Source organism: Ixodes scapularis, unplaced genomic scaffold, assembly GCF_016920785.2.
Source record: "Ixodes scapularis isolate PalLabHiFi unplaced genomic scaffold, ASM1692078v2 PGA_scaffold5__190_contigs__length_132052651, whole genome shotgun sequence".
In the NCBI taxonomy this organism is placed as follows: Eukaryota; Metazoa; Arthropoda; class Arachnida; order Ixodida; family Ixodidae; genus Ixodes; species Ixodes scapularis.
This window is the reverse complement of record NW_024609880.1, coordinates 36,871,644-36,887,938: the sequence shown is the minus strand read 5'-3', so window position 1 is coordinate 36,887,938 and position 16,295 is coordinate 36,871,644. Positions and strand designations below refer to the sequence as shown.

The 16,295-nt window shown below is 46.6% G+C and overlaps 1 protein-coding gene and 1 non-coding gene across 2 annotated transcripts in view; one reads left to right on the top strand and one right to left on the bottom strand.

Moving 5' to 3' along the window:
* The window catches only part of LOC120839221 (estradiol 17-beta-dehydrogenase 8-like), a 604,311-nt gene that overhangs the window by 209,120 nt on the left and 378,896 nt on the right, over positions 1–16,295 (top strand). The window lies entirely within an intron of this gene.
* On the bottom strand, positions 6,227–6,298 carry Trnag-ucc. Its single transcript has one exon. It is a non-coding gene; the product is annotated as a tRNA-Gly (tRNA).

Genomic DNA, 16,295 nt, shown 5'->3' with positions numbered 1-16,295 from the left:
GGTACAGCGGCAAGGCTATGGACGCCCCGACGGGTGATGAGGCAAGAATGAGTGACTTTAGGTTTATGTTTAATGGATCATAGAGCAGAAAATCAAAACTGAAGAACACGAACGGCGAAAGAGGCGCGCGGGCTGGATCTGGCGCTTATATCAGCACAAATAGCACTCGTGATGACGCAACAACCTAGTAAAAGCCAGTTATTACACTGCCACTGAACTGCAACCCGCCACTAAATTGGAAAGTTCACGCGCTACGTACGCACAGCAGGAAGATCACAACCGCGACGGGACAGCTCAGAAATTCAACCAGTCAGAGGCTGAGAAAATCAGTACTGGCAACACAGTCACATACCTCTCAGCATGGTTACCCTGTCGATCCTCGGTCTCAGTGTTCAATGGTTCAATACAATCAGATATACAAGTAATTTTTTAAAAAAATAATATTTACAATTGAATACGGCAAAAAAGAATATCCTTATCTCATTTCGGCAAACACCCACGTCAAACCAAACCCACGGAGAACCAGTGCTGCTTTTCGCGCTGACAACATTTGTATTCCACGAATTTACACGAATAGCACCACAGATATGGTCTTGGTGGATCTTAAAGGATCACGAAAGCTAAGGAAGAGCATAATTTATAATATTTCTGTAGTTATCTAAGTTACTAATATCATTTACGACTGTCTGCACGTGAATATCGAATTCGAAAGTGACCGCCCCCCTCGTCACCTGTAGAAAAGTGGTCATTCCGCCGCGGTTTGGGGAAGTCACTTCTCCCAAAAGCTAGTCACTCGCCCTTTGGGGTAGTCGAATCCTCCGAAATGCAATTTTGACTACCCAGGGCAGTAAATTTTTTTTTAGAGTGCAACATTTGCCCGTGATCATACATTTTGTTGAAATGTAGGTATTACAGTAAGTTGCGTTTACGGTACAGAATGTTCAAGTATACATCCGTGACAATGGCGGGAAGCATTGCGCCTGCTGCGATCACTTATACTGGGTGTTTCAGCGAAGATGGGAAAAAAATCCTACCGATGGGCGAGGCGAGAAACAAGAAAACACTTTTTGGGAACAAACTGCCATCCACAGCAGACGTCAGGGAGGTTGAAAACAAATAATAATAGCTAAATAATGTACTAAAACTTCGTAATTAACTTTTTATTTTTCAGTTTGTGAAAATAAACACATGGTTGCAATGAGAAATTGGTGGGCGTCATCAGAAATCCTAAAGCAGTAAATTCTAAAAGGACTTACGCGAAGTGCGGGTGTGCGCCAAATTTACCGCTGGTACAGGAGGCGCAAGGCTAACGATGCGTAAGCGCGGATGGAAAAAAAAATATTTTCTGCGTTTTCGAATTGCTAATTCCCTGTCTGCCCCACCAAGTGGTAACTTCAGCGCACTCCCCCCCCCCCCCCCCCCCCACCGCAAACACACACACCACGCACACACATACACGCACACGTGGGCGCACGCACGCACGCACACACTAGCGCGCACACACACACACGCACACACACAAACGCGCACACGCACGCACACACGCGCATACACTCGCGCGCACGCGCACACACACACACATGGAGCTTCACGCGTATTTTAAGTCTCGCAAATTGGGTGATTTAGTGATTTTCGATGACTTTCTACAAAGTTCTCATTTGAATCATATTTCCTTTCGCTAAAAAGATATAATCAGTAAACTATAGTTATTTTTTGGGCCAATTAGTGTTCCATCCCTAACGTCCGTCATGGCTGGCAGTTGGTTCCCGAAAAGTTTTTTTCTTTTCCTCATCCAGCTCATTGATAGGAATTGTTTTGCAAGTCTTCGCTAAAACCCCGGTATAGACAATCCTCAAACGTGCCAATTGTAAACCTAAAATGGATTTGCGCTTGTTTCCCTTAAATACTGCCGCATTTACAGTAAGCATACAAGAACAAGTTGTGCCATAGGTTTGTGTAAAATATTTTGGAACCCTAAATAACTTTACATGCTGATTCCACATTTCCAGCTAGGATGTTTTTGGGTGGCGGGTTTTAGCCCTTAACAAGTTTCTAGGTGAAAGCGCTACCTCCCAGCACCACTAAGGGCGTTCCTTGGCAGTAACGAACACCCCGTTGGTTTTTACATTGGAATGGATAAACAGGGGGTGTACAGTTTGTTTTACACTTGCATGTCTACAATTAGAGCGATAAGAAAATTTTACGAGCCGATATCTATACAAGAACTAATCGGAATAGGAAAGTGACGAATATTTTCTTCCTTATAGCGTTCATGGTTTTACAGATTTGATTCAACTGGTGTGTCAAGCATTTCAACAACTGCGCAATTATATTTTTTTTTCTTTTGAAATGGCCTTTATAAAAACAAAAATAATAAGCGACCTCTGAAATCTGCCTAAGGTCAGCAGAATATGCACGTCGAAAATGACAATAACACAGCAACACCAGCTGGATGGAAAATCCTACGAAAACAACAGCTTTTCACGAGGCTCACTTTGAGCTTGGAAATATAGACGTGTAGCGACGAAAGATTTTAGATGAAAACATAGTCCCACGCAGCCTCTCGCGCTTTACGTCACTACCCTTTGTTTACTCACTGCTGCAACAACAACAAGTATGACTGACGCCGCTTCGCTATTTCTGAAATGACGTTTGTAGCTGTCGTCATGAACGTCATTTATCATTCTAGAATTCAGACTAAAACACACCAAAACCTTGATATGCATGATGAACACCCACGAGGGTCTTCAGTCAGTGCGTTAAAACTCCAAGAAATATAAGAAAAATACCATATCGAATAAATCTGCTCAGTTTAGTTTTTATTAGGGCTGAGCAATTTTTCTAATAACCTACCGATCAACCGATTAATGGTTTCATGGCTATTATTATTTTTTAACCGGTTAATCGGTTCAATTTTTGCAAAGCAAAATAAAATAAAAATTACAGGCTTTCACCACGCAGTCGCACACGAGTACACCTGCATGAAGGGCAAAATTTAGGTGAAATTTTGACCTAAAGTTAATTGGTGGGGCGTGATTTGTAACTCCAGAAAAGTGCAGAGGGTTATAGGTGTCGCGGTCACTTCAATGTCCTGCGAGTGTCCGTTTAGCGCAGCAGGGACTATTGTGCACCATACAGACATATACGTAATGCTTACTTTTTCGGTAACGAGTAACCTATCCAGTTACGGAACGAGTGACGTACACCCGCAGGCGATATGAAGGTGAACGCCGGACCGTTGACCGGTCCGTGCTATCAGCGCCATGACGCGGCTGCCGTAGCGGCTCGCTTTCTTATCGCGCGCTTCACCGGGAGTAGGTGCCTGGATAGAGCGCTGTTTTCAGCTCTGCTACTAGTCCCAGCAGAAAGCGCGAGGATCGGGGAAGGAGCCTTTATAACGCTATTGGTAGACAATGTGATTTAGTAGTTTTTTTTTGTTGTGATGTGGGCTAAACCGGAAGGCTGCGGAACAAATCAAAAACTAACTTATACTTTCCGCTTCTCGAAAAGAAGAATACGATTTTGTTTCATTTGTGTGATGGCAGCAACCACGTCGCACTTGCGATGTTATATTAGCCACATTACAAAGAGGGCATCATTATTAATCCTTTTCGATGATTAACACATTGCAGTGGGCGCCAGAATAATTTGTTAGAAGTTAGGGCTCTGCTGGAACGCAGAGCCCTAACTCTGCTGGTCCAACTGGGTGCAGAACGTAGACTCGTCGCTGAAGATGACGTGGGTCCAGTCCTCCACAGTCCGATTCTGAAGAGAATGGGCGAAGTCAAGCCGCAGCTGCTTGTGGCTTTCAGTCAGCAGCGGCGATTGGCAAGTTACAGGCTAGCTTGGTAGAGGCGTCTCCGATACCCCTAGCAGCGCGGAAAGGGTCGCCCAAGGGTGCCTCGAGAATGTGACTGTCCTCTGTTGCTGGCAGTTGCACGGGGACAGCGACAAGGGGGGGGCATCGTCTCAGCGTCCATCGTGATCCCGAAATGCAGTAATAATCTTTTGGACGGTTTTGACGGGCCTTCCAACTCGGCGCGATATTTCCCGCCGTGAAAGTCCTTCCTGAGCAAGGACAACGATCTGGACGCGCTCATTCTTTAAAACTCGAGGCGGCATTTCTGCTGAAGCGCTCGAAGACGAACAGTGAACTGAAAAATAAAGGTTTAATGGGCGAACTTGTGCCAAACCAAATAAGTAAAGAAAGAGCGTCGAGGCATCAGAAAAGCAGGCGGCGATTCGGCGGCGTAACAGAGAGCGAGAGCGAGACTGACTCGACAAGGTCACAGGCAGCTGTTTATCTACAGTGCGTCGCTATCTCGAAAGTTCGGCAAAGAAAGTTTGAGCATCGCGCGCTCGGGTGAGGATGACCTGGCACTTTCGAGAACAAGAAAGCAGGGGGAAAGTTCCGTCTGGTGCGAGAATGTACGCGAATCTTCTAGAAGCCCGTGACTGAGCGTTGCTTGCTCGGCCCTATGGGCGGCAACATTTATTGCTGAATCACAGCCCATTTCACATTTGTTGCAGTTATTAACAATCGCTCATGAATGAAGAAAGCGGTTGAGTCACGTATAAACCATGCCAAACAACGTCCGCTCTAGTTCACGTGCAATGTGCAAATCATTTGCCGGCAATGACGTGGGCACGGCGACCACAAAAAGCGATGCCGAAATCGAAACCCACTTCCACGGTTTCAGCAGGGAGTAGCTGCAGAGTTGAGAACAGCACTCGATCCAGGCACTTACTCTCGGTGAAGCGCGCGATAAAAAAGCGAGCCGCCACGGCAGCCGCGTCATGGCGCTGATAGCACGGACCTGTCGAGGGTCCGGCGTTCGCCTTCATATTGCCTGCGGGTGAAATTAGTTACTATTAAGGAATAGTAATGAGTCAGAGTATTTTGTTACTTTTAGGAGTAACGTGGACAACACCGTTTGAACAGACTCGTTTTAATTCTAACCTGAGTAGGCGTCTATTGCAACAAAGGCGTGAGCGCCGTTGCTGGCGTGTCTATCGTTGCTAGAGTCTCCTCCTCCCCCTCTTTTTTTCCCTCGCCCCGTTCGGCGTCCAGGCGATCGGATACAGGCGGCACGGCCATGTCAGCGCGGCGCGACCACTTCACGACTCATAAGAAGGGCTTAGTTCTGAAGTCGCTTGATATTTCTTTTACAAGTAATGACAGCCAATACATGTGACATAGCATATTTCTCTGGAGCAAAATGGCGACATTCAGTTTAAACTTGTGCTGTGCGCTGTCACTCTCTTCCCAAAACCTGCACCGTCAAGCAGTCGGCGCTTCAAAGGATGTCGCTACTTGTAGGGAGCTGTTATCTAGGGACTGTACTTAGGTGTGCATAACCTCTCTAGGTACTCTCTAAATAAAACCGGATTACTTATTTTTTTCGGTTTCACACGCTCAATTATACACAAAATGCTCCCCCCTCCCTCCCCTTTCCCCCTCCCCCCCCCCCCCAAAAAAAAGAATTACAATGTTTTTGTTAAAAAAAAAATAAATAAAGTTACGCATCGCCGCACGCTCGTTCTCCACCCAAATATAGTGCTAGAGGAACGAGCCAGATGCCAAAGTTTCAGCCTGAACCGATATTTTATTCAAAAGTTATAATGGATGTCTTTAATATTTCGAAAATGGAGCCCATTTTCACCCGCTTTCGGTTTCTAGTGCCATAGAGCTCCACGTATTCGAGAGCTCCGTGGGCGACCATTTTCTCATTGACATTTTCAAAGAACTCACTTATAACTCTCGAATAACATATTGGCTCGTGCTGAAAGTTTGGCATCTCGTTCGGACTTCTAGTGCTTTGAGCGGAGCGGACATTGAGAGTTGGGCGATTCGCAGTTTATTTTTGCGGTTAGAAAAACCCTGTAAATATTTTTGCGACAACTGAAAATAAAGCAGTGATAGAGCGCAGGCGAGCTGGTAATTAATCGACATCTTGTAATCCCTGAGATGGGGAACGATAAAAAAAAACGGACGAATACAACAAAATTTCAAGATTGAGATTTTGTTGTGTTCGTCCGTTTTTTTAGCGTTCCCCATCTCAATGTTTACAAGATGTCGATCAAAATTAATACAGAATTGAGAGATGTTTTCACCTCGATTCAGGTAACGCAGGCGTCCAGCGTGTTCACGCCTAAAGCCTGTACACTAGGAATCGGATGCACGAAACAAAAGCGTCATACTAAAAAAGTGCAAAAAAAAAAAAGATGCGTCGGCCGGGAATCGAACCCGGGTCAACTGCTTGGAAGGCAGCTATGCTAACCACTATACCACCGACGCAGATGGGAGTTGGCCGAAATGCGTCCCGTCAAACAGGCTCGAGAATACTCCCCTTGCGTAACGACTGGTCTTAGAACGGGGTCACTTCCTGTTCAGTCTTTTGGCTATATGCCGTTTAAAGGGATACCTCAACGAAATTTGAAATATATCCGTCGTGTTCAAAAATAGGTTGAATATGATCCACAATATCCGTAAATGACAATCGCACGTTTGTATTTTGAGCCTGGAGGCTGTATTTTTTGTTATAAACGGCCCACTCTAGCAAGTGCTCAGAGAAGGCCCAGTTTAGAGCACGTGACATCCGACGCAATCGTGACGTGGGTCGCCTCGGGACGGGCAAAGCTATGGCGAGGCTGATGTCGAGGGGATGGCCTAGTCGTTCCAGCTAGGGAGCCTTCATGTGCGATGTGCGCTTTGCTAGGGTGATGCCACCCTTTGTAATACCACTCGCCGACAAACCAGCAGCCATTTTGGCTCTCGGCGATAATCTGTGGGGTTTATAACCCTCCCGGAAACAAGCACCTTATCTCACAAGTTCGGAGGAGCGTTGTGGAACCCACGGAGGGAAGATTAGCCTTTCCCCCTGGGATGGGAGCACCGATGGACACAAACGCCACTTTCCGGAGCACGGGGAAACAAAGAGAAACAAAATGTCGATGGAAGAGGGTGTGGGAAAGGGAAACAGGCAGTTGGCATCACTCTATGCGAAGCGCACATGAAGGCACCCTAGTTCCAGCCACCGAAACGGCTGCTTTTGTACAAATTTTGAGTTACGGGTTAATCTGTTATAATCTTATAGGGGGACAATAGCTACTTCTGGAACACACAAAAGGGATTCTCGGGAAGAGGGGAGTTTTTCCTGCCCCTCTTTTCTCGTCGTGGCCGGAGAAGGGACAACCTCCGTCACCAGCTCTCAAGGTTCCTAGACGGGCATTACAAACGAGGCGTTAGTGACATTCACCAGGCGCTCTTTGCTAATTGTTTAATCTGTTTTAAAATTCCCTTTCGTGACTTTTTAACAAGATATTAGTGTGTTCGATGTGAAACTGCTCCTTTGAACACATATAAGCCATAAAATAAGCGCCGCAATTTCGTTGTACTATCCCTTTAACCGTAGCATCTGTCTGTGGCCACGTACCTTGCGAGCCGCGTAAGCCAATCACGTGTTCCACGCGTGCTACGGGACTTCACGCTCCGCACGTCGCTTCTTCCACCCTGAAGGCCACGTGACACGCCCCGAGCTCTTGTGTGGCTCTACATGTCCTCTTTTGCCTCTGTTTATTTTTTTTCTTCTTTACAACGAGCAACTTTAGCACTCTAAGCGAGCAATGTTTCTTTTTTCTTTTTTTATTAATATTTATTGCTCCATGGCAATCACTAAATCACACTATAATTCACAAAAGGTAATGTTTGCAGTGCCACGAGAGAATGCGGAAAAACGTTCAGCAGTATGAATAAATCCGTTACAAAAACTGAATTTGGCCTTTAATAAAAAAAAAAAAAGCTAAATGGCGCGGACCTTTTATTTGTATCTTAAATTAAATTTTATAATGTCGCACCAGTTCTTTTTTTTTTTTAGATAATGAGGAACTGTTTGTTCTCGCTTTGCAGTCCTTATAGTTTGTCGATTTCTAACAGGGTCATTGAAAATACAGAGCTAAAATATTGTTCAAATACGTTTCACGCCCTGTTGACACTAAAATATTAAAAAAATTACTAGGGAACAGATATATGTTTACAAAAACTATAAATCAAAACTTATAAAGGGATTTAAATCCAAGCAGTCATGCACAGCGAATTCAATAGCATTGATACTGCTAATTAAACAAAATAATTACTTAAAAAAAAAAAAAAAACCGCTGCAGTCCGTGGCAGCACTATGGCTGACGTACACCTCACGTTTTTGATCCCCCCCCCCCCCCCCCCCCTCCGCTAGTCTTTTTCTATATCCTCTCCACTTTTTAACTTGCTAAAACTTGGCGCCCCTCGCAGTTTAGGAGAGGGGAGCGTTAAGAGGATTGTCTAAAAAAAATTTATAGGACCGTTTTAAATTGTTTGATTTGAATATTGTAAGAAATATTTAGGATTGTTTAAACATGATTGTGTTCCCTGTACATGCAAGGGCACCGGGCCCAGTCAAGCTAGCTTCTGTTAGCTTTTTGTCCGGTGTCCTCGGCATAATGTTGCTGAAATAAAGTTCAAAGTTCAAGTCTTCCACGCAGAAACCCGAGGTTGGACGTCGGATTTTACGAAAAGCAGAGCGGTGACATATCAGCTTCACGCTTCTTTCTGTATGATTCGCTCTTCGGCATTCTTATTCCTTTATCTGCGATCTCCCTGGCTATGCGTCAGTAACAAAATGCTCGTGTCTCGCCACACGCTGCGTTTCTTAGGCAATATTTGGCGAATGTTGATTTAGGCAGTCACAATCTACTCCGGGATTGCGAAAGATAAGCTTTGCATAGAGTCACAATTTTGATTCTGACCATAAATATTTGGTTAAGTTTCTTGCCTAGTTTCTCGTAGCCATATAAATGTGCGGCAATGAGGAAAGCCTAGCTGCTGCTGCGCTCATTTGTTTTGGCCACCCAAAAAGCAGCCCACCGTAAACACTTTTTTGGCTCCCCTTATCAATAAATAATATAGAATTTACAGTATCTAACTATGTTGTAGTGCAAGAAAAATATTTTGACTTTTGTTATTCACCGTATTGTAAATAAGTAACAATAACTTTGTAAATTACATGTTAGATTGACCAATGTTTATTTATTTATTCATTTATTTACATATTTATTTATTTACTGGGCTTACCAAGGGGCACGGCTTCTTACGGTAGTGCACCAAATCCAAGTATGCACTAAGTCCAAGTGCGAAGGAACTGCAAAAACAGCTACTCAATGACGGTTCAAATTCCTAAATAGGGAAGTATACAGTATGTTTCCATACTGTATAACTGTGCCCATACTGTGTAGTTTAAAACACCAAAATTTACGCCGAGATGAATCGGGATCGAGAATTAGCCTATTCTTTTATTTTTCTTTAACATGCTGATGGATTTGGAAATGTTATTTCGCTGGTGTCGCAAACAGTTTAAAAAATTTACTAGCCTACCTTCGTAATCCTCTTCTATTATGGTCGGAGCAGCGAAGCGTGTTGACGTCAAACAACTGCCCAAGGTCACAACATGAGCTTCCGGTAAATCATTATAACAACGGAATATGGGCGGCATCAAGAATTCCACGAAAACAACAGTTTTCAAAATTCACATTCACCCACGTAATACGGCAGTGGTGTTATAAATGCCGCTACTAAATGTGACATTCCCGTCTCCACCTGAAAAAAAAAGAACAACAACAATAATAAACCACATGCGGTTGACGCTGCTGCGTCACATAGAAACGAGCTTTCCAGCTGTCGCCATGGCATCTATATTTTCTTGTAGAATTCAGTTAAAAAAAGACACATAGAAATTAAGGTGGCGGTCTGTTAATTCTATGCGAAATTCATCTAAACTAAAAAAAAAGTATAAGGAATGCGCCTTAGGGCACCAATCAAGCGTGTTCCTTTTTATATGGCTGTCAATAAGGAAGTCAAATAATAGTCATAACAAATGAGGAAAGGGTATCTGATATCACATATAAATGTTCTGAGCTCATACGTCAACCAGAAAGTTACAATCTACAAGCAAGTCATCGGATCGAAGAAAACTTAGTCTGCAACCATTAAATTACGTTCACAAAAAAAATTCATTTATTTCCAATCAATTTTGGTTCTGCGTCATTTGGGGAGAAGGAAAGCTCAGTTTTGAACAAGAAAATATGCTACTAATGATTTTTCACACGGGGCGTAGAACGCTTAAAAAGGGCATAAACGATGTTGAGCTATACCTTGTTGCATAAAAAAGGAAAGCAGAACACGCTCATCCCACAGGGCCCTTCACTCTTTCCATCTTAATGAGCAGACGCTGAAAAGGAGGCGGGTGGACTCACATCCCTTCTCGCTTCCTCTCTGACGTTCGCTCCGCTAAAGTGGAAAGTGTAGTGCTCTTTGTGGAAGATGCTTCTTCTGTTTTTCTTAAAGCCCGACCTACAAAAAGGTTTCTTTTCGAAAGGCAGGAAAATCCTTCTCGCCACCCTTCCCGTTTCCTCCGCTTCCTCTTCTATCTATATCCGTTTTCACGCACTAACTCATCTAGTATAGTCACTTAAAACTTAAAACATCGGTGTGGCTTATTATGACAAGTCTTGTTGCTTCCTAACTTCGTGCTTCGGCTTTCTTTTCCGCAAATGCCGGAATCCCACACTCTAAAAAAAAAGGGTATCACCTTACACCCTTTTGTCCCATATAATACACCCCAAAACTTCATTTCAACGTACAGCGCCCTAGAGTCTAACAGACGGGCCCAAATTTTAAGAGGGGCTTGATAACGGTGCGATATAACTTATTACATCGCTAAAGTACGTATCAAAGACCAAAGAAAAAAAACATGGAGTTTTTGCAGTAGGGCCAAAAAAAAACTCCGATGATCTTTTTTGTAGTCAATAATACGTACATTAGCTATCTTAATAAGTTGTACCACGAGGCTATCCGAGCCCCTCGTAAAATTTGGGGCCGTCTGTTCGATTATAGGGCGCTGTACGTCGAATTGAGATTTTGGTGAGTATTATATGGGACAAAGGGTGTAATAATACACCTTTTTTTTCTGAGAGTGCATAAGCTGTGGAGGGACAAGAGGATACTCGAAACATATCTTGCCATGTGTTTCTTTAGCTGGCAGTGACTCTTGTTAGTTGCGTTAATCTCCAGACATAACACTTATAAGAAGAGCCAAAGACACGCCTATGTTTAATCATTTACTATAACACCAATGGCAGAATGTGTATACTTCACGATAGTATTACTGCAAACGCGACATCGGTGATTTCTCACATTCTACTAAATCAAGGTATCCACGAGAATCAAACTTTACTGTTTCAGTTAGTGGTCTCTATGGCCGATACCCACCGGAATGTTTGTTGTGATGACATCCTTTTAAATTTTATCAATTAAAAAAAACGCAAAACACTTTAGCAGTTCACTTGGGCTTACTTATGTCGCACTCGAATGTTGTCTGAAAGTTTACGTTGTACCAATCAAAACAACTTAACACAAAAAAACTCCAAAGAAACACGCACTCTCACTTATTCATATGTTCTATGTATCCTCATAAACAACTGCGGCCCCAATAAATACACAACTAAGATATTACCTTCTTTCTTGTGCGTAATTGTTTTTCTTTACATTGCGGCAGTTACAGGAAATTCTTCACTGGTTTGCAATGAAAAATAACAAGGCTTATTTTTAAAATGAACCAATGCATTCTAATTTATTTAATAACTTATTTTGTATACCTTCAGGCATAAGGTATTGGAGTAGGCACAACATATAGTGCGAAAGTAACAAAGTTCAGTTGTCATTAGTACAGTAAAATCGATTTTAGTTATATAATATTAGGCATGGCGTTCGTAAACTGTTGAGGATTTGCGATTGTTGCTTTTGGCGCGGAAATGGAGCAGTGGAACAACCCACGGAGGCGACTAAAAACGCTCGCTGGCCAAAGGTAGTAAAAATTATATGGTGGCATCCCAAGGATCGTCCACGCACACACGCCCCCGTCAGCGCACCCGATGATGATGCACGAGCTGCATGAAGAAGCGAAAGGGGTTATCCCACAGCATAGCTGGTAGTACGTTGTGGGATGTTGCTACCAACACAGGTATCGTTAGAATAACCAAAGGGTTGTCTCAACAGCGGCGATATCTCAAAGGAGCCGTCAAACCTAGTAGCCCGCGGTCCCCGCATCTCCGCGGTAATATAGACGAACGTTTAGGGCTACGTTACCGTGGGTCGGTTCGATGAATTACCTCCGTCGGTGCCAATGATCGTCTACCTTGTCTCACTCTCTCGAATATAGCGGAAGAGAAGACACACGCACCAGAGTAAGGACAGAGTCCAAGAGCATTTATTAACACACTCTTAAAATGAACTGCAATGTCCCCATCCAAAATGCCCCCCGCGCCGGCAAGGTAAGAAAAGGTTCTTACCTGGCCAGGTGCGGGGTTCCGGAGAGCCAAGACCGGGGAAGCATCGGAGAAGTCGCCGACACACGTCCTATCTCTTTCGCGGTCACCCGGACGAGTCCCTTTCCCGAAAGCGGGGAAACAAGAGGCGAAACCTCCTCGCCTGTCGGCAGTGATTCGCATCCGAGCGGGGGGACGGAAAGAGGTCCCCCCGGGAGAGAGTGAGAGGAGAGCCCCCCAAGCCAGGCGGCCCTCCGCCTCACGAACAAGTCGGAGCTCACGGCGAAGAAGGCCGAGCGTTCCAACCCGCGGCCGTTATCACAGCCATCGGGGAAGGGAGACCAGAGGAATCCCCACATCCCCCCCTCCTTAAAACAATAGGTGGGTCTCAAGAAAGAATAAAGGAGGCCCACCTGCTCTCATAAAATAATATATCTCTCTGCGCACCCCCAACAAATACACGCGACACCCAGCGCGCGTCTTCACAGTGTCCGTCGTCAACAGCTCACGCACCAGGCCGAAGAAAAGGAAAGTTCCAGTTCCAAGCACTTGACAGCCGCCGCCACAGCACGGCAGAGCATCACAGGCACCGCGCTGACGCCGCTGGACCCAGGTGTCGCGGTACGAGCTGGCCTGCAGTGGGGGGCAGCCAGGCCGTCGTGAAGGCGGCAGCACCAAAAAAGACCGACGACCGCCGCCCACCAGCGGAGACCAGCTGGGGAAATCCAAGACACGCTGCCCGGGGGGTTCGGCGCCATCTCGGCCGCAGTGGGCTGGTGAAGGGGGGGTGGGGTGGACGACCTCGGAGCAGACCTGCGAAGTCGTTTTGCGCCAGCAGCCAACACGCCCAGAGCCGGCCGTAGACCTCCCGAAAGGGAAGAAAGGGCGCCGCCGCCTCCGAACGAGGGGACGCGCAACCAACGCTCGCCTGCCTCAGGCCGCAAAGGCGGCAAAACGGGCAGGGGCAAACGACAAACAAAAACCACAAAAAAGGTGGCCTGTTTGTCAACGGTGACAGGAACATGCCAGAGTGACCCGATTCGACACCGGAAGAAGAAGCCATAAAAAGAGGGCCCCTCCGTTCGAAACGCGTCCACATACCAAGCAAACTAATTGAGTTCGCTTAATGTGGGCCCCGGGGAGAGAGCTCCTAGGAAAAACGCCGAGTTCTCAATCCTTTGCGCAGGCAGCTAACACATGAGGCTGCCCACACTACCCGGTTTTACAGTTACCGGAAGAGTCCGTTGACTATAAGTGGCCAAAAGCAGATAACAGTCTGCAGATGGAGACTTCGAAGGGGCGGGTAGAAAGAAACCTCCATGCATGCGCGTCTGCGAGCGGGGAAGATGCAAGTTCCCGCGCAAAATGCCGCCATCTTGCTTCCAAGGGAGGAAGGCAAAAGGGGCCGCAGCTCACACGCTCAAACCTGCTAGTTTCGCCAACTATTTGAGCTAGCTAGCTTACCGAGGCTAGAAAAACATGTCTTGCACTCGATACGGCTTGATCAAGGGCTCACAACGGTGTGGACCCTTCTTTTGAGGCAAGGCCAGGTTTCAGAGCAACGTAACTGCTAAGAGTCTTAGAGTCACTCTTCCACCTGGATCACGCGAGTCTGACAGATATCGCCAAAGGGCGCTCTGGCTACATGGCGCCCGGGTTTCAGAGCAACATAATCTCCGAAAGTCTTAGAGTCACTCGTCCACCCAGATACTGTCAAAGTGCGCCTCAGACCGCGTAGCGCCACCACCATGAACGCAAAACTAGTGTCGTTCTTGGAAAACAACAACAGGCTGCAGGAGTACGTTGGCATCAGGCAGAAACGAATCTTTCCCGAAGAAAACCCTCCGCGCCCACTGCAATACCAGCAGTGAATCCAGCGCGCGCGTCAACAGTATGCGAACTGCTTCTCGACGCCGACGGTTACGCGGCCCGGCTCCCGGAGCTCGTCAGTAGCAGTACCAGTTACTTATCGACGTTATTGGCAGGCGTACCGTCCGACTCTAAATGAGTGTCCGCGACTACTCCGAGTCAAAGAAAACGCGAATATTTACATTCCCAGATTGCACTGCTGATCCTTCGCTACTCTTTCCTGCCAAGCCTCGCTCCCCGCCGGACATAAAAGTCCACCCGGTACTGAAAAACGTCATCAAAACTTCTATATACATTTTCCCTTCAGGGCAAGTTGTTGGTGGCGCGCAAGGAACCGAAATACACACAGGTGAAAGGTTCGCCTCAAGCATGGAGAACAAAGGGTCTCCCGCAACAACGAATGTTGCTTGACGCACGCTGATTCAAAACAGGAACGCGCGTTCGAATCACACTGCGCTCGCTCAAAGGAGTGGCACTGCGGGTTGCCGACTCGGCATTAATCGCTCAACCATAAGTGGCGAGATCAGGACGCTCGTGGTACGGGGCGATCAAAGGCAAGTATGGTCGGCCAATAGGCCGGACAAAGGGACGGAGGCCAGGAGCCACAGCCACGATAAAGGAAGCCGTGGCCCCACGTTGGGCGCCATTTTATGTGGGATGTTGCTACCAACACAGGTACCGTTAGAGTAACCAAAGGGTTGTCTCAACAGCGGCGATATCTCAAAGGAGCCGTCAAACCTAGTAGCCCGCGGTCCCCACATCTCCGCGGTAATATAGACGAACGTTTAGGGCTACATTACCGCGGGTCGGTTCGATGAATTACCTCCGTCGGTGCCAATGATCGTCTACCTTGTCTCACTCTCTCGAATATAGCGGAGGAGAAGACACACGTACCAGAGTAAGGACAGAGTCCAAGAGCATTTATTAACACACTCTTAAAATGAACTGCAATGTCCCCATCCAAAATGCCCCCCCGCGCCGGCAAGGTAAGAAAAGGTTCTTACCTGGCCAGGCGCGGGGTTCCGGAGAGCCAAGACCGGGGAAGCATCGGAGAAGTCGCCGACACACGTCCTATCTCTTTCGCGGTCACCCGGACGAGTCCCTTTCCCGAAAGCGGGAAAACAAGAGGAAAAACCTCCTCGCCTGTCGGGACTCGGCAGTGATTCGCATCCGAGCGGGGGGACGGAAAGAGGTCCCCCCGGGAGAGAGTGAGAGGAGAGCCCCCCAAGCCAGGCGGCCCTCCGCTTCACGAACAAGTCGGAGCTCACGGCGAAGAAGGCCGAGCGTTCCGACCCGCGGCCGTTATCACAGCCATCGGGGAAGGGAGACCAGAGGAATCCCCACAACGTTCACAAGCTTACTATACTTCGTCCCACCCTACGACGGCTAAAGGGAAAAAGCTACAAACCACGAAATCGGATAAAAAGAAAAGTCAAATTTAGAGGTTTTAAGGGCCAAACAAGACGGGCGTTTGGCATGCCCCAGCGGTGGACTGTGGATTAATTGAGACCACTTGGGGATCGTTTGACGTGCAACCAAAAGCTCGGTTACACGGCGCCTTCTCCGCAAAAAGGCTCAGTCCGATTGGGAGCACCTTGGCCGGGATCCGAACCCGCCAACTGGGGATCCGTCGACCGGCGCATTGCCTCGGAGCCACTGAGGCGTTATATTGAATCACGAGTCACTTAGAAATTGCGTGGTTTTGCGCTTCGATGCACGTATCAGTGCCTGCGTCTCGGATCACTGAAGGGGATAGGCACACAGTGGTTCGATTCGAATAGCTCTGAGTGACTCACCAAGTTTACATTGCAAAGAAAGCCACGACATACAGTTAAAGCAAGTAGGCAGGCGATCTGGTTAATTTTAGACATGCAGGCTCTTTGCAGTGTCAAAGCTAGAAAAATGATGCAGCGCTTTTTTATTCGGAGCATTATTCGTCCACCCCAATGTTAATCGTGTCATAGTTTAGCGTGGAAGGTGATTGGAACCTGGCGGCCCGTGGATTTGGCCTTTAGTCCATTGTAGGATGAGACAGAGTAAAAAGGGGCGGGATGCCACCAGGTGTTTTT